This window comes from Alligator mississippiensis, chromosome 1 (assembly GCF_030867095.1).
Source record: "Alligator mississippiensis isolate rAllMis1 chromosome 1, rAllMis1, whole genome shotgun sequence".
NCBI lineage: Eukaryota > Metazoa > Chordata > Crocodylia > Alligatoridae > Alligator > Alligator mississippiensis.
Window position 1 is genome coordinate 251646098 of NC_081824.1, and position 19909 is coordinate 251666006.

The window sequence follows — 19909 nt, forward strand, 5'->3', positions numbered from 1 at the left end:
TGTTCGGTTCTCAGGCCCCGGAGTTGTTAAATCTCCGTGGGTTCGAAAATTGAGTATATAGGAAAGGGATACGTCTAGGATTGCGCTCGGCGACGGGGAGAGGCCAGAGGCTTTTTAGACCTCTGTTGCCTGCTTAAGAAATGCGTTGGGTCCGTGAGGTTGCGCAGCGCTTAGAGATCTTCACGCTCTCTAAGTGATTTCTCTCCTGGTGTTCGTGGAGTCCTCCAACTTGGGCAGAAACCACTCAAGCTCTTTATACAGCTAACAAGCCAGTCGCTAGCCGTTACGTGTGCATATATTAGAATCGGCCAATAATGTGGCACGGATCTTCATACAAATGGCGGGAACTCCTTTGCACCGTGCATTTCTGAGATGCAAAAGAAATGCACCATGCAAAGAAAGCTACAAATTGGCGGGAAATTCCCCATTGCACCGGAGTTCTCTTCTGCAGCAGAGAACTCCACCGTGCAAGGAAGCTGCAATTTAGCGGGAACATAATTTAGCGATGCCGAAGCACACACAAACAAAAACTCACAACTTTGGGTTGTGACAATTTCCAACAGGATCCAGTATTCCTCATTTCCTCTGAGATTATTTAGAATCATAGAATAATTGAAAATTAGGGATGGAAGGGACCTCAGTAGGCATCTACTCCCAACCCCCTACTCAAAGCAGGACCATCCCCAACTAGATCATCCCAGACAGGGCTTTGTCTAGCTGGCTCTTTAAAACCTCCAGTGATGAAAATTCCACAGCCTCGCTGGGTAACCTGTTCCAGTGTTTTACTACCCTTCTAGTGAGAAAATTCTTCCTAATGTCTAAACTTCCCTTGTTGCACCTTGAGATCATTGCTCCTTGTTCTGTCATCTGCCACCACTGGGAGCAGTCTAGCTCCATCCTCTTTCAAATCCCCCTTTGGGTAGTTGAAGGCTGCTATTAAATCTCCTCCCAATCGTCTCTTCTCTAGACTAAATACTCCCAGGTAACTCAGCCTCTCTTCATAAATTATGTACCCTAACCCCCTCACCATTTTTGTTGCCCTCCGCTGGACTCTTCTCAATTTGTCCACATCCTTTCTGTAGTGGGGGGCCCAAAACTGAACACAGTACTCCAAATGTGGATTTATAGGTGGATTTGTAGCTGTTAGTCTGCTACTGTGTTTTTCACCCCCAAAGGTTGATATAAATGGCCAAAGTCATTGTGGAACCCCTGACGAAACTCGTCCACAACTCATGGCACTCTGGAGAAATCCTTGAAGACTGGAAGAGGGCCAATGTTGTGCCCATCCACAAGAAGAGCAGGAGGGAGGACCCAGGTAACTATAGGCCAATCAGCCTAACTTAAATCCTAGGGAAAATCCTAGAAAAGTTCATCAAGGAGTCTATCTGTGATAATCTTGCAGAAGGTAAGTGTCACGATGGGGTCCTATAGGAGGGCCGTGACCTCCTTAAGGCCCTCTCTCCGTGCCAATTCAGCCCAAGGGCACCCTCTATTCTCGCCCGCCACGTCTTGCTGGTAAATATAATAGGGAGGCTGCCTTGTGTCTCCTTGGGCACGTAAACTCCTGGACCCCTCGTGGGTCTTATCCTGCACCCATGGGTGCCTTGGGGCACCCTAGCCTTATGGTCTACGCATGGCTCCTACCACCCCTAATACCACGCCCCAAGCCTCGCTGATGTACTGGACGTTAGTCTGTCAGCATGCCCGCTTCCCCAGGCCTCCTCTGTAGTCTAGCCTGCTCTCCTGGGCTCTCTCCAATATACAGCCCCTCACTGGGAATCTCGTCGAGCCCCCCTCTGGGCCTTCTCTAAAATAATCTAGCCCGCCACGGGACTTCCTAGCGGGTCTCCGGTCCTTTAGGCCAACCGCACGGCTACCCTCTCTGATCCCAGCTCGCCGTGCTACTATCCCCTTTTGCTGGGGACCACCACAGCACCTTGCCTTTCTCCTGGGGCGCTGTACTACTAACCCCTCCCGTCGGGGTCCACCGCAGCACCTGGCCCCTATCTGAGGGCTGTTGCCGCACTAGCCTACAGCCGTGCTCGCTACGCCTGTCTCAGGCTCCTCAATAGTCTCCCTTCTCGGGGACCTTACATGCCCGCGCTGGGCTTCTCAATAATATCGCGCCCTCTCTGGGGCTCGCTGTGCCCACACTGGGCTCCTTAATAATGGCGCCCCCTCTCTGGGGCTCGCTGTGCCCCGCGGGGCTCCTTAATAGTGCCACCCCCTCTCTGGGGCTCGCTGTGCCCCACTGGGCTTCTCTAAAGGGCGCTCCCCCTTCCTGGGGCTTGCCACACCCACGTTCAGGCTTCCTGGTAGTGCCCCCTCCTGGGGCTCATCGTGCCCACGCTGGGGCTTCTCAAAATGCCCCTCTCCGGGGCTGGGGTCTACGCACCCCGCAAGTTGCGCCCTTACTGGCGCCGGAGTCCTCACTCCCTTGTGAGTCCCTGATAAGGATACTGCGCCCTCACTAGCGCTAGGGCCCCACACCCTGTGGGCCCTTATGAGTACACTGCGCCCTCTTCAGGTGCTGGGGCCCCACCCCTCTGGGGTCCCTATGAGGCCTCCTCCAACCCCTTATAGCCTCACCCTAGCCACCAGTGTAATAGCAACAACGCAAACGCAAAACACAAGCCTCTAGGCTATAACATAACTATAAGCTGCCTGGCTATAACTTAGCATCATGGCTCAAGCCTCCAGAGCTATCATGAACTATACTTGCAATCAGGCTTCTACCCATAACTCAACTGAGAGAGCTCCTGCCTCTCCAGCTGCTGGTAGGGAACTGCCAGCCTGGCTTCAGCCCTGGGCTTTATAAGGGCCAGGCCCTGCCTCCTACCGGCAGCTGACTCTCCTTAGTTGCCCCGGCAACCCACAGCTGTACTCCCTAATCACCGCTAGGGCTCCTTATGCACTGCCAGAGCTTTTCCTCTGGCAGTTTTCCCCTCTCTAGGAGCGGGGCAGCGAGGTGCGCCGTGACAGTAAGATTCTGAATGACAGCCAGCATGGCTTCATCACGGGCAGGTCTTGCCTCACCAACCTCATCTCCTTCTATGACCAGGTAACTCGCCACCTGGACACAAGAGAGTAGGTTGACATTGTATACCTTGACTTTCAAAAGGCCTTTGATCTAGTATCCCATGATGTCCTTGTGATAAAATTGGAGGATTGTGGGCTTAACTCCAAGACAGCCAGGCGGGTGAGAAACTGGCTGCAGTATAGGACCCAGAGTGTCGTAGTGAAGGGATTTGTGTCATCCTGGTGAGAAGTAGGCAGTGGTGTCCTGCAGGGGTTGGTGCTCAGTCCAGTACTTTTCAAAATCTTTATTAACAATTTGGATGTGGGGGTGGAGAGCTCGCTGGCCAAGTTCACGGATAACACCAACTTACAGGGAAGCATGTTTATGCTTGAAGATAGGCTACAGTTACAGGTGTACCTAGACAGGCTAGCAAGTTGAGCAGATCGGAACCTGAAGAAGTTCAGCGTCGAGAAATGTAAAGTGCTCCACCTTGGGATGAGCAAACCCCAACACATCTATAGGGTTGGCAGCACCAAACTGACTAGCACCATGAATGAAAGGGACATGAGGGATAATAATAGACCACAGTATGAATATGAGCTGGCAGTGCGATGCTATAGCCAGTAGGGCAAATAATACTCTGACATGCATCAATAGATTTATCTCCAGCAAAACCAAGGAGGAATTTCTTCTGCTCTACTCAGCACTGGTGAGACTGCAGCTGGAGTACTGCATCCAGTTCTGGGCACCACACTTTAACAAGGATGTGAACAAGCTGAGAGAGTCCAAAGAAGAGCCAACCATATGATCAGAGTCTTAAAAGGCAAGCCATACGAAGAAAGGCTGAGGGATCTGGGACTCTTCAGCCTGAGGAAAAGAAGGCTGAGAGGGGACCTGGTAGCAGCTTACCACTACACTAGGGGAGTACATCAAGGGCTTGTTAAACAACTTTTCACCAGGGCACCTGAGGGGATAACCCGGAGTAATGGCCACAAACTCCTGGAACATTGATTCAGGCTCAACATTAGGAAAAACTTCTTTATAGTCAGTGTCCAGACTGTGGAATAAGCTCCCTCCAGAGGTGGTGCAATCACGTACCCTGGAAATCTTCAAGAGGAGACTAAACAGTCACCTGGCTGGGGTCCCCTGACCTCCAGTTATCCTTCCTGCTTGGTGAAGGGGGCTAGACCCGATGATCTTCCAGGTCCCTTCTGGCCTTACAATCTATGAATCTATGAATAGTTCAATGGTCAATTAAATTATACCTGCATATAAGGGGTGTGCAAAACAGGCCCTATACGATTTGGATTCGGATTCGGATTCAGCCCGAATCAGGGACAGTGATTCCATTTGTTGATTTGGTTCACTGTCCCCAATTTGATTCAGCCAAATCTGAATCTGAAGATTCGATGCTGATTCAGAGAATCAGCGATTTGGCCATAGACACAGCTTTAAATGTTTTTTCTACATACCTCGAGATACCAGGTGCAGCTCGTAAATGTTGTGATGCTGGGGTGGATGGAGCATCCCACAGCAGCGCGGACGGCCCCCCCCACGTGCTTGGCAGCAAACCTGGAAGTGGATCAGAAATAGTTCTGGTCCACTTCTGGGTCCACCAGGAGTGCGTGGGCCCTTCCCCCGCCGCACCTTCCCAGCTCAGCGATTGGCCACAGGGGGACCCCAGGTGCCCCCCCAGACCCAGGAGGCACCAGTCACTGAGCCAGGGGGAAAGGGCGTGTGGGGAGCTCCCCCACACGCTCTCTGGCAGACCTAAAAGTAGACTGCAAGTGCTTCTGGTCCACTTCTGGGTCTGCTACCAAGCATGCTGGGGAGCCCCCCCCCCCCCCCCCCCCCCCCATTTCCGTGGGATGCTCCATCCACCCCACCATCTCAGCATTCACAAGCCACCTGCTGCCTAGAGGTATGTAGAAAAAACATTTAAATCTGTCTCTATGTTTGCATCACCAAATCTTTCTGAATCGATTCAGAGGGTTCCGCTTCAAATCGGAGAGATTAAAGGGTCCTCTGATTCAATTTGGATTTGAAGATTCAGCCACCGAATTGGGCCGAATCTCCACCAAATCGAAGCAGGGACTGAAGCTTCACACAGCCCTACTGCATATATACTTCATGGCCAACACTTTCAAAACCTGAGTGCCTAAAGTTAGCCTGCTAAATTCAAACATGGATGTCATCAAACAAGATTTGAACATTTTGACCTACATATTTATCTCCCAAACAACCTTTGTTAAAACCCAGGTAGGGATGCTTGAAGGGAAAACCCACCTACCTGTAAAAGAGCAAAGAAATACATATCTCGGATTACGGTCCCTTAAGCTAAAACAAGATGTAGACCTGAGTTTTGATCTGAGATATGAAGTTTGGGTGGAAAAGGAACCATGAAGGTAACGGGGAAAAATCCACTGGTCCTACTTCATGCTGGAACAAGTGAGACTGGGACAAGTGACAAGTTCCTGCTGGAATGATCAGGAGATAACTGCATTAGGCTGGAGAAGACAGCACAAAGTAGTTGAACTTCAGGTAAACTTCAGTGGATTTCTCCTTCAGTTCCTAGAGAGGGAAGATGAAAGTTTGACAAAATGGATCGAAGAATGCCTCGGGCTGGCAAGTTGAGGCAGGTTTGGGGACACAGAAAGTGGGCTTTTCCCTGAGAGATGAATGCACCTGAGTACCTGGGGAGACAGTCCTCCAGGAACAAAGCTGACTAATAGGAACTTTAAACTGAGAGTTGAGGGCAGGGTGAGAGTTTTGTTTAACCTCTATGTCTGTCTAGTATGTGGGAGGAGCATAATCAGGCAAACAAGATTACAGCAATAGGTAAACGAATGTCAGCGGGCAGACAAACAGGCCATAAAGAAGAAGAATGTATTACTATTGATAAGAATGGTAGTGATACAATTAGTGAAGGGACTCTGCTTGGACAGCTAGGGAACAGGAGTGGCTTGTAAGTAGTAAGTGCCATGGTTTGCATGCAAATACCAGGAGGCTTGGTCACAAAATGGAGGCATTTGAACTCCTGGCACAGGACATATAAAATGAGACACAATCCAGCTAACAGGAAGGTGGTGGAACAGCAGCTTTCACTGTTCAGGAAAGATAGGAGTAAAGGCAGTGGGACATTGTATATTAATAACAAGACTCTGGGGAAGGATGGTGAGAGTTATTCTGCAGGTAGTCCTAGGAACCTGGTATTAACCTCCAGGGTCTTATATAAATCTGAGTTGAGATTTCTGCTATGTTGTCAGAGAAACTGTACAGAGAGTTGCATCCTTAAGGGAGATGTAAAACAAATGCTGCTAACAATCATAGGGCTTAGATATTCTTAGGTGTGATAGCCAACACGTTTTCTTCATCAAAAAATCACTGACCCAACAAGATGTGATGCTATTTTAGGCTCAAATTTTGGCAAGTCATGAGGACTGTAGAAAACAGCCAGTGGTAGAAAATAGCTTTGGGTTGAGTAATCATGAGTTGAGTTGATTTCACTTAAATTAAATGGAAGAATGAACACGCGCTGGTCTGTAGTTAAAGTTTGCACTTTGCACTTGCACTCAAGTCAGGAGAGCTACGTAATGGCCATCTCAGAATTCTGGAAACAGCAGGTCCCTAGCAAGGACTGTTAATCTATCAAGCTGAAGTAATACCATGTAACCAGAGGATTGTAAACATGTTGTTACACATTACAGTTCACAAATACTAACTCTAAGGAATGTTAGGCAGAATTTAAATCAACATATGCTGTAAGCAGTTGCATGTTAAGGGTTAATACCCTCTCTAATGTACATAGCTGTGACCTGCTGCTAGAGGGCTGGCAAAAAGCCACCAAGTCTGCCCCATGGCTTCCCAATTCTTTAGCTCTCCAGCAACTCCTCACTTACCTGTCCACTCCATCCCCCACAGCTGTCTGGCAACTCCCCATGCATCCACCCTTTCCACAGCTCCCTACTAAATCACAGCTGCCCAGCTTTCCCCAGGTCTCCCAGTCTGGGGTAACAGACTTCTTGATGATAGAGCCACATGAGATGGGGGGAGGGGAAGGGGCTGTGAGTAGTGCATCTTAGCATGCTTGAAGACCACCAGTTCCAACAATTGCTATTGGCCCCATGGAGCAGACTGATGTTACTGCAACACAAGTTGCCTAACACCAGCTGGACATACCCCTTGCCTAAAAAGGTATAACTCTGAGAAGCTGAGAGGGCACTTAGCTTGTTTTTTTTAATGCCTTGGAGTGTGGACATTCCCATTTTAAGAGCATTTAACACATGGAAAAGATAGCATCTAACAGCACCCTAAATGTAATTCATATATTTAAGAAGGGGAGAAAAAAGTAATGCAGACAACTTTGTACTTCTCAAAAGTATGCTAGACACTAAAATAAATTTAGAAGGAAAGAACAATTAAAGATATGGAAGTAAATGGAAAATAGGATAATATACAATAGGGGGTTACCAAAGTTAGGCCAGGGCAAAATAAACTAATTAAAATTTTTAATAAGATAAGTGAATTTCAAGACAAATAGATTTTGCTTACCTGGACTTCAGCGATGCCTCTGATACGATACCATATGAAAAATTTACTAGTGAAGCTGGAAAGGATCGGAATTGGTAGAGAAACTGTAAGATGGATAAGGAAGTGGCTAAGGGAGAGATGATGCTGGGTATTGTTGAAATGGGAAGTATCAAGCTGGAAGGGAGGTTATTAGTAGAGTTCCTCAAATATCAGTTGAAGAACTGCTTTTGTTTAATATTTTCATTGGTGAAATTGACCCCAAAAGTAGGACTGTGCTTGTGTAATTTGTTGATGACACAATATGGGATGTATTGTCAACCTAGAGGAGAATCAGAATATCATACAGAAAAAACAGGAGGAATGGAGTAATAGAAATGAAACACAATTCAACAGTCCAAACTTCAAGGGCTTGCACCTGTGGACTAATAGCAAGAACTTCACCTATAACCTGACAGCTCATCAACTGGAAATGGCAGAAGAAGAGAAGGACCTCAGTGTATTGGTCATGACATAACTATGAGGTATCAATGTGGTGTAGCCGCAAAAAACCCCACAAATGGAATCTCAAAACACATCAAGTGAGGCATTGCCATTGGGGAATGAAGCATGCCATTGTACAAAGCACTGCTGAGACCTCCTCTGGAACACTGTGTACAAGTGCTGGTGACCCATGTTCAAAAAAGATGAATACAGAGTAAAACAGGTGCGGAAAGGGGCTCTTGCTCTAATCAGGGGAATGGAGGGTCTGTCATAGAGAGAGGAGATTGTAAAAGCAGCTTGTTTTAATCTAGCAAAACAAAGGCAGAGACAGAATGGGACCACTGTCCATAAATACATCACAGAAGTAAACAGCAGCAAGGGAGAAGAACCATTTATTTAATCTAAAGGACAAATGAAGATGAGGCAAGGACAACTAAAAGACAAGAACAAAGGAATAAACATAGGCTGGAACGTAGAAGACTGTTCCTAGCTATGGCACAATACGAAATCCAGGACACTGCCCCCCTCCCCTCCCACCTCCCCATTCAAAGTCCTACTGCAGGCAGAGGCAGAGCTGGTGCAGCTCTGGTATTACTATTTAGGCTGCTAAGAGAGTCAATGGCCCATTAATGACGCATTGTTTTCTACTTCACAGGTGATCACAACCATCTCCCCTTTTTAACCATCATTCCACTAACCAAGTAAATCTATTTTAGGGCAATTTTGCTGTCTGCTAGAGCTTTGTATTTCACAGCTTATGTCACTCCCCTTCCTGGCTGAACTGCACCGCACCGTATGCCTGGTGAGCCAAACCCCGGATGCTAATTTTCACCAGCCGTCCAGGACCAGCCTTTGAAATTTGGGACTGTCCCAACCAAACCGGGACATACAGTCACCCTATTCTTAACACTTAGAGCAGCGAGGTGTTGAAAGAACCTTTTAAGCAGAGCAGTCATGGGAAAAACTGTTTATTGTTAAGGTAAAGGTTAATAAGTATATGGAGGGAATACTCTGATGTGGTGTCTTCTGTAGCGGAGGATGGGAATCAACGAGCAGGAAGTCCTTGCTGTGGGTTCTGTGTTCCTATATCTCAGCCCAACACATCAGAATTGCTGCCTTAACTGACAGACTCCAACCTTTATAAATAAGATGCAGGTATTTCCAAAATGTGCAGTCACACCACATTCCTCCCCATGGCACTGCAAGGTAAAGGCTCAGCTCTGCTCCCCACCATGTTAACGTGTGCACTTTAGATATCTGCACACAAGAGGGGTACAGGGTGTGTTGTTTTTGCACACAGAAGAATGAGATGAGAGATGAGGCTTTTTCCATTTTAGTGTACCTAAGTGGCTGGTCATTATGCACTTATTCTCTGAACACTGGACCCCAGAAAATGGCTGACAGATTACCCAAAATATAAAGACATTAAGTAAATCGATAGCTTGCTGTCTCTTGAAACAGTGTGTTCAGTTGTTCTCACCACATCTCTCAAAGGAGGTAGTAGAAGTGGAAGAAGTTCAGAGATGGGTGACATGAATGATTAGCTGCCTGGAGAGACTTTGGTATGAAGAGAGAGTGAAAAGGATGAGACTGTTTACTTGAAAGAGGAGAAAAATAAGAGGGGACAGGCTAGAGGAATACAAAATAACACCAGGGAGAGAGAAGGCAGATTTGGCACCGCTGTTTACTCTCTCTCATTATACAAAAATCATGAATCTTTCAAAGCAGATCAACTCTACAAAGAATGTGTTATCAATACTAGTAATAATCACTATTAGCATTGCTATTTGATAGCATAGCACCACTTGATGTAATGTGCTTTACAAACAAATATGAAAACAAGAAATAACTACTGTATGTACAGACTTACAAAACATCTGTGAAACATCACTACATGGCCCATCTCTGTGTGAGGAAACATGGTGGTGATTTACAAAATAAGGGGATTTTTCTCCCAGAATTGCAGCCATCTCTACCAAGCTTTGCAGGTTGAAGCTGGCTTTTCATCTTTTCACCATAGACATTTTACCATTTTGGTTGGTTTTTTGACCACTACTGCATCTGAATAGCGATTATTTTTAATGATCAGGTAACTTTTCTAGGTGGTCACAGTTAATTTAGAGCCAGCAAATTATAAGGTCAGCTCAAGATAATTCTCTCCAATATGCAGTACCTTGCATTAGTCAGCAACAGTTTGCTGCCTGTTCTCCTAGCTTTGTTTAGTCCATCAGAATCTTTATTTTATCATCTCTAGTTTCAGCTCCGTGAAGGGAAAGACCTATTTAAGCTAAAAGACAGCAGTGGCCCAAAAAGGAACAGGTATAAACTGCCCATGAGTAAATTTAGGCTGGAAATTAGGAGAATGTGTCTGACCACCAGGGTATTGAGGATCTGGAACAGCCTTCCAATTCCAGAAGCAAAAGCAAACGACCTCACTGCTTTTTAAGATGGATTTTTTTAATCCGTTTATGAGAGCACATAAATAACATGGCTGCCAGTGGTAGCAGGGGACTGGGTTCATTGAATCCTTCTAGTCCCTGTGTTGCTAATTCTGCTACCTCACTAACCACCCCTGTTTCTAGATCTTCAGTAAATCTATCGAACAATGTTCGTTCTGACACAACGTTTCTGGGGCTTTGCCATGTTGTATGTATGCTGACTCGTAGGTTTGCTATCTCTTAGCTGGTTCCTGATACATAAGACAATTTACCTTTCCTGTTAAGCCTATTTAGTTTCCTTAGGGCCAGATGTTGTTACCTTTTACTCGTGCTGTGTAACACCTTACCCCATGAGAGGTCCTGTGGAAATGAATAAGACCTGACTCACGGGGCAATGACGCAGGATGATGTGAGTGAAGGTGGTGGGACTTGGCCTCTTGAGAGGCCTTTTACGAAAGTCCAACTGATTCTGTCAGCTGAGGACCCAACAGGGTGAGTCCTGATACACTTGCCCTAAGGCTTGGATCAGGTTGCACTGAGAGGCAAGAGCTGTGAATCACACTTCACCGAAGCCCTCAGAGTTGAAACCAGGTGTCCATGCCCTCTGGCAGGAAATCCCACGGCACTATCATGCGCTACACTCTGGGGAAGACATGGTGCAGGGAGGTTTAAGGCCATTCCCATCTCAAATTACTCGGGATCTCCCTTAGGACTTCACTGTTTCACGGGAGGTACAGTGAGCAAAGAGGACAGCGTGGCACAGGCCTCTTTGTATTGTCAGCACCCAGCCACCACACCTTCACCCCAGAAACTGCTGCCATTGTCAGCTGCATCTGGGGAGCCCTGAGGACTTGTTAGAAATGCATTTCTTCCCAGCCATGCTGCTGTGAAACCTCTTGCCTCTGGTGCTTCTGACAAGCCGGCTGTGATTAATGCTGTTCAGATGGAGCCGGGGCTCCTCTTCCGTCTTAAGGAGCAGGCATATGAAAGGCTGGGGGAAACAGCTGATGTGTCACTTCCTTTGATGTACTCCCTTTTAAGTGGTTGACTCAACTAAGAGGTGACCAAGCATCTCTCAAGTGATTTGCATTGGAGCTGGCACCTGAGCATTCCCCTCAGCCAGGAGTGACACAAAGATCTACAGGCCAGGGCTCAGCCAAGAGATGCTGTGTAAAACGCTTCAGGCTGACAGGGAAAGAGACATAAGCCTCAGCAGAAAAAAATGGCAGAGCTGCTGCAACTGGGGACAAATGTCAGGAAACCTACCCACCAGCTTCTCCCCTCGTGGTTTGCCCTCTCTGTGTCCCATGTTACAATCTGCCATCCTGGCACTGTGGACTCTGTTCCTAGTAGCTGTCAGTAGAGCAAAAGCATCCCTATTCCACTTGCACAGAAAATCTGGAGCTAGTCTGCTCTGGGTCCAGTTCCAGGCTAATGATTATGTCCCACATCTGCCAAATAAACTAGAGATTAGTGTGTAGCTTTCTGTCACTTACAATATTAAATACTGTATACATATCACTGAAACTTGTAGTTGGAAAGGAATAACATCTGCAGTTGCGCAAACTAGGATAAAAATTACAAAGACTGTCTACTCATGTGGCTCAATCTTGAAACTGAGCACTGGTTTAGGTCAGGAAAAAGCTGCCCTGTGATTTTGCAATATGCATAGGCATTAAAGAGATTGCGTGTCTTCAACCAATTCATTCCCAGTTGACACCACCTGGAGACAGCACCAGGCAGGTTGGGCAACGCATCCCTTCCAGTACTGAGTGGAGATAGGTTGCAGACCTAGGTGGACACTTTATTTGCTCTGGTACTGCAGGAAGATAGCATCCCAGCTCTCCATTCTCCAGCCTACAAGGACTCTTTTGGATCATAAATCAGTTCATCAGTGGAAGCTGCCATTAATCTTATCCCAAATTTCCAGTCCTAGTAGGTCAAAACTTCATTAGATCAGCCCCCAAAACATGAGATGATGCTGTTGTCTTGGTCTGTCATTTTGATTTTTTTATTTCCCTCTATCTAATATCCTCTATCAATACATTCATGCATGTTTGTTGTTGGGGTGCTCATGACAATTAGTGAGTACCCATTTTTACTAAAAAGGATTTTGGCCATTTGTAGCAGGAACCCATGCAATAACATTGCTCCTGTCCAATTGGCCCCAGATCCACTCTACCCTAATGCTGATTCTTCCCAACTTTCTTCTCCTGCCCCTAAGAAACAACACTGAGACAATGATGTTAACATGGGTGGATAGTTTCTTCCCAGCAACAGATACTGGACAAAAATACACAAAACTAAGCCCAGGAGTAGTTCTGGACTCCACTGACCATAAGCTTGTTACCAAGCTGTCAGAGATTGCCAGCAGGAATGGCTAAGGTGTTATGCTGAGTTGCCTCTGATTCTTTTTCCCAGACATATTGCAGAGAAAAGACCATGGAGATTGTTCCTCTGCTTCAGTAGCTCTTGCCTTCAAAGTTCAAGCCTGTCCTCCATATAAATGCCCAATGGCAGATGGAGAAATATCAACATCACCAATTCTAGCAGTACCCAGTTCTGTATCCTCTTCAAGCCTGTATCCTCTTCAAACACAGACAACATTATCACCCCCTCTGCTTTCCCTGGAGCTGGAGAGAGAGCTTGTTAACTAGAAGGAGAGCAGTTGAGTGGAAGTAAATCCAGGCAAAACAGATGGATGGGTAGAGGGAAATGTTCTGAAAAACTAGCCAAAACCATACTATTGCCAGCCATGGGTGTCTACTCTTCACAGACATTTTACAGATTCAGCCTCTTCATTTTACCGTTGCAAGACTGAAATATGTGGCCTGTCCTTTCACATTGCTTCTCAGATTCAGGGGAAGATCAGGAAAAATTGTCACACTATTTTTTACAGGCCCTGATGCTAGCCAGGGCTAACATGGTGTTTGTTAGTAACCGGAAGATCAAACAAGTCCAGATCTGATCTAGTGCTATAGAATGGGTACAAAAGTTGCTTCTTTTGCCATTTAAAGTTCCTTATTGCTGTAACTTAACAGAAGTGCATGGCTTTATAGCACTTTAAAATGGGTACAGCACTTTAAATTAGCCATTATTAAATGAGGTATTAAATTTGAAGCGCTGTATTTTACACTTTAGGAACCTACAGTGCTTTAAATAATTTCTGTGTGCTGGTCAAATTTCTGACCAGTGGAGAAGCCACAGGAGGCTGTGGAGTGCCCCCTGCCTCCTAGCCTGGAAAGTGCAGAGAGGCTCAGACCTCCTCCCCCTTCCTCCCCCTGCCCCCAAACACTGCACTTCTGTCATGTTTAAGGGCACTGTAACTTCATCATGCTATAAAAAGTACTCTAAAATTACAGCACTGTAAAACATGCATGGAGCACTTCTGTTCGCACCACCAGATTCTTATGGTCTCCAAAAAAGGAAATACATCAGTAGAAAAGATACTTTCTGTTAGCTATGGATTATTAAAACAATCAATGAGGGCAAGTTTTACCCAGAAGCCAAGCCCAATACCAAAAGTTTCATCAAAAGAAATCTGATGAGGTTCAATAAGGACACATGCAAAGTCCTGGATTTAGAACAGAACAATCCCATGCACCAGTACAGGCTGGGGGCTGACTGGCTGGGCAGCAGCTCTGCAGGAAAAAACCTAGGGGTTACAGTGGACAATAAGCTGAATATGAGCTAACACCATACCCTTGTTGTGAAGAAGGCTAATATCATACTGGGTAGCATTAGTAGCAGTGTTGCCAGCAGATCAAGGGAAGTGATTCTTCCCCTCTATTTGGCACTGGGGAGGCCACATCTGGAGTATTATGTCCAGTTTTGGGGCCCCCACTACAGAAAGGAAGAGAGTCTAACAGAAATGGTTAGGGAGCTGGGGCACATGACTTCTGAGGAGAGGCTGAGGGAACTGGGCTTCTTTAGTCTAGAGAAGAGAAGACTGAGAGGGGATTTAATAGCAGCCTTCAATTACCTGAAAGGTGGTTACAAAATAGATGGAGCTGAACTGTTCTCAGTGGTGGCAGATGACAGAACAAGGAGCAATGGTCTCAAGTTGCAGCAAGGGAAGTTTAGGTTAGATATTAGGAAAAACTTTCTTACTAAGAGGGTAGTACAGCCCTGGAACAGATTACCCAGAAAGGTTGTGGAGTATCCATCCCTGGAGGTTTTTAAGAGCCGGCTAGACAAAGCATTGACTAGTTGATCTAGTTTGGAATGGCCCTGCTTTGAGCAGAGGGTTGGACTAGATGACCTTCTGAGGTCCCTTCCAACCCTAATTTTCTATGATCATTATCAGGCAGTGTCCAGGAAGATGTTTGGGTTTCTGTTCTGACTCTAGCCAGAAGATCTGGCAGATATAGATCCAACTCCAACTCTGTTATAACACAGTGATACCATCTGTGCATGCCCAACCCAAGATCCCATAGACCTAGGCCTGAGCACTTGTCCCTACAGTGCTGCAGGAGGCAGAGAAACGGTTCACCCTGTTATGAATATGTTGATCCAGCTGACAAAGAATAGAAAAAGAAGCCAGTTTTGAGTGGATCCTTTACTGATGCTAGGCATCTGGCTAGAATGTGGAATTAGAAATTCTCGTTGATATCATTGGTGTCACCAAAACCTGGTGGGACTGTTTGCATGACTAGAAGAATGTTAAAATCAGTTACTTGAATAAGAAAGCAAATAATAGAATGGGAGATGACACTATATTAAAGATGATATGACCTGTTTCAGACATGTTGATTACTCAGAACCAGGGAAACTTGCATGCATAAGTATCAACGAGTTTGCTGACAGAACCCAGAAGGGGCTATTCTTGAGGGTGTCTTAGGGTCCACTAAAATCAAATCTGAAAACAATTACTCCTTAAGTACCCACCATAGTTGTGGAACAAAATGCTGCATTTTTATAGGGAAATTTTAATTTAGGAGGCAAGCTGGAGGTCTCACAAGGAATAAGGAAAACAAACAGTGTTAGAGTTTCTAAAAATTATAGATGACAATGTCAGTGATTGTGACCTGATTTCATTAACTGGAAGCAAACAGAGGGCAGTACCACCAGTGATATGCAATTATGTTGGATACTTCAGAAGAGCTAATTTCCCAAAGGTAAGGTAAATTACCACTGAAATTGATTGGGAGGGAAGATTAGACAGAAAAATATGAATAATAGTTAAGGTTCTTTAAGAAGAGATTAGTCAAAAAGCCATGATTCTATCAGCAAGAAGAAGAGTAGCTTTGGTTAAAAACATATTATGTTTTGTTTGTAAAATAAAGGCAACAATTAGATGCAAAAAAGCAATCTATTACAAATGGGTTAAAAAAAGAAAAATAAGTAACAGTCAAGATAAATTACAAAGTGTAGAAAATGGAGAAGGGAAGCAGAAGACATCAGGGAAACAAAATGCATGAAGGTTTAAGGACAACAAGAAATTGTACAAGTATATTAGGACTGAAATGAACCCTAGAAATGGTATACGTCCACAAGATGACACAGAGAAGGTAGAAATGTTTAACACTTTCTGACCTGTACTCTGAGAAGAAGCAGGAGGAGAGAATTTTATTAGCAGATGTTAAGAATCATGAACCAAAAAGATGACAAAGCCAGACGGGAAATACAGAGCGCCTGAGCAAGGGCCTAACATAGGAGGGATGGGGGTGAGGAGGGGAACGCAACTAGGTTACAGAATATACAATGTTAGCCAACTAACCCTGGGGGTGGGAGAAGGGGAGGGAAGGGGGGTTGTGACACTGAGAGAGAAAGAAGGTAGATGCACACGAACCTGTACAATGGTCCACAATGGTGGAGGGGGTAGGTTGAAGAAAGTTTCTCGGTCTATAGTCTTATCGCGGGGGTCCTCTTCGGGTGGAGTGGAGTGGAGTGGTCCATCATTGAAGATTCCTCTTGGAGTCCATCAGGTGCAGAGGGGAGTTTAGGCGGTCCCCTCTGGGTCCGGTCCAGCAGCAGTTGGTCTGGCAAGGTCAGTGTACTGGCGGTGGCCTGTGATGTGCTCGACATAGATGTCACAGGACCAACGGATGGAGTCAGACACCATGAGGCAGTGCATCAGCTTAATGTAGCAGCAGGAGACACAGCAGGCACACAGGACACTCTCATTGCTGGGATCCCAGGCTCCAAGTGTTCCCACAATGGGCGCGTCAACTGTCACGTCATAGCCACAGCCCCTCAGGATGTCAGCCTGTGGGGTGTACTTCTCCCACTTGTGAGCCCAGGGGTCGGTGAAGGCTTAGCGCCAGTTCTCAAAGGGGATGGTGACGTCCACAATCACCCAAGAACCATGAAGCACTTCCTAGTCCATTAGTATGCAATGACTTAAAAATCTGCTGAAGACAGACATTTAGAACAGTGGAGCCAACCTTTTTGGCAGGCTTGCCACAAGCTAGCCCTTTACCCTCCCTGTGTGCCACTCTGATCCCCTTCCTCTGCCCAATCTGCTGCTCTGCTTTCTTCTCCCTGCCCTGTGCTCCCTGCCTAATCAGCTGCTCTTCTTTCTGCTTCCTGCCCTGTCTGTCACTGTGCTGCCTGTCCCCTCTTCAATTTGTCATGTCACACACAAAGGCTGCCTGTGCCATTTGTGGTATATGTGCCACAGGTTGGCCATTCCTGATTTAGAACATCAGGCCTCGATAGCCTGCACCAAGGTGGGCCAATCAGTTGCCTGACAGTCTTTCTTGGACAAAAATGATTTAATTTTTAACATATCTTTGAATCCTAGAAAAATTCCTGAAGCCTGGGAGAAAGCAAATTGAGCGCCCATTATGGAAAAGTAATAAACTGAATGACTGGAGTGACTATAAAGCAGTTAACCTGAATTCAAACCTGGGCAGAATAATGGGAAAGCTGAGGTTCGATGGATGAGCAGCATAAGACCTAAATATAATTAATACCAATTAAAATAGTTTTATCGAAAATAGGTCTTTTCAAACAGAACCAATTGTGTTCTTACATAAGGTTACAAGTTTGGGCAATAAAGGCAATAGCAAAGATGCAGTAGGCTTTTGTGAGGGATTTGACTTAACACTGCATGACATTCTGATTTTTTTTTTTTAAATTAGATCAACATGATATCCACACAGCCTACAGTAAAACCAGTCGTGAAGAAAGAGCTAACTGACAGATATCAAAAACAGTTGTCAGAGAAAGATCATTATTGAAGGTGGTGGTTTTGAGTGGAGTTCCACAGGATTGATACTAGGTCTGGCAATTTTCAACATTTTCATCAAAGATCCAGATATAAATAGGAAGTCACTATTGATTAAAATTTGCAGATGACCCAAAGATTTGCAGAATGGTCCATAGCTGAAAGGGGCTGCAGTGAGAAAGAAGGATCCATATTGGGTAAACGAGCCTTTCCAAACAAACTGCTTTTTAATGCAGCCAAATGCAAAGTTTATACTATTAGAGATGAGGAACGTGGGCAATACCTACAGCTGGAGTGACCTTGTCCAGGAAGGCAGTAGCTCTGGAAAAGATTTAGGAGTTAAAGTATACAAACTACTCAGCATGAGCTTGTACTATAATACTGTGGCAAAAATGGTTGATGAGACCCTCAAGTATATAAACAGAGAAGGAGAAAGTCATAGGGCAGTGATTTTACCAGTTTGTGTGTATCATTGGTGACCTGTGCACTGCAACTCAGTGTATAATTCTTGGGTCCCCATTTTTAAAAGGCAGGTGAAAAATGATTGAAAAAGCAAACAAGGACCACAAAAACTACGGAATAGCTAGAGAAAATGCCTCACATTGGTACAGTCAAGGAACTCTAATTGCTTAACTTTCTCAAAAGGAAGATTGAGAAATGACTTGATTGCAGAGTTACAAGTACTTTCCTTGGAGGACAGCACTGGGTAGTAATGGGCTCTTTAGGGATGCAGTGACAGAGGGAGTAAAGCTTCTTACTACAGCTCCAGAGGTGGAAGAACCTTTCTCTAGATCTCTGCAAAGACAAAACTGCTCTTTAGTCAGCCCCGCTGTAAGTGGGTACCTGGTCATTCCAGCTGGGGTGTCCGGGAGAGCTAAATGTGATGTTAGATACATCCCACACATGCATGTTACAGGAACCAGTGGGCCTTACCGATGCTTGTCCAGTGGGCTGCTAGGTTCATGTTGGGCCTTTAGCCTCCTCAGAGGGTGCTTTACTCAAGCAGAAAATAATATGAAATGGTGGCTGGAAGCTGAAGGCAGACAAATTTGTGTGATAAATTAGAAGCAAACCTTTAATAGTGATGGCAATCAACCAGTGAAACAAATTATTGAGGGAAGTGGTGGATTCTCTGTCTCTTGATGTCCTCGAGCCAGGACCAGATGGATGCTGTACTGGAAGATGTACTTTAGTCAAGCTCAAAGCAGGAGTAAAATGTGTGGAGATAATCCAACTGGAAGACTTGATGGTGTTATCTGACAGTAAATGCTGCGAATCAGTTGCACACACATAGCCTGAAGCTACATGACTCATGCAGTAGAAGCCCGTTCCCCAACACATGAGAAGGAAGCCCTCCCTTGCCACCTTGAACCCAGGAACTGTCTTTGATAGAGGCTGAAATCAATGCAGTCAGTGTGTCTCATGCCCCTCAGTGTGCCTGGATGAAGCTGGCCCCTTCCTCCCTTCATTCTGGGTAAGATTATACAAGGGAAAGAAAAAAGTAAAAGTCAAAGGGGAGAAAGAACATTTTGTTCTTCAGCTGGTTATAAATCAAACTTGGTGCCTCAGCATCTCTAGCGTGGTTACAGGGTCCCCTTAGGACTATGCCTTTAGTATTATGAATCAGCAACATGCATATCTCTCTCGCCCCCTCTTTCTCTCTGTCTTAGCCTCCCTTCCCCCTCTCTTTCTTTCTCTTTGCATCTCTGCATCTTCCTGAGTTTGTCTGATGTCTCTCTTTCTCCACAGCTCCTATCTATATTCCTCCAGTCCCCTCCTCGCTGCTTTCTTTCTCATTCCCTGTTTGCCTAACTCTCTCATTCCTGTCCGTCTTCCCCTATTCCCACCTCCTTTGCTCCATCCCTCCCTCTCTCTGTCTGCAACACAGAGTGCCCTGACACAGAAAAAGCAATTCCTTTCAGGAAAATAATAGAATTGTAGCCCCAAGCTGGTTAATGGCAGCTTGGAGTACACTCCAAGAATGGCTGGCAAGTCCCTGAGGTAAAGGTAATTTTTTTGTATTAATATTTGATATTTTATTTAAGATGCTAAATCAGATGCATGAAATCTATGGGGAAGGAGTGTGAACACAAAACTCAGTTAAATAATAGAACAACCCATCAGGCTGCTGCAACATCCCCTGTTCTTTTGCAGGTGGACTTCTTCCCTGGGCAGCCTCCATTTCAGACTGACCCTTAGCTTTGTCTCACATAAATTTAGGCCTCTTAAAATATGAACAAAAGCTCTTCCATGAAAGCAAGGACCTACAGA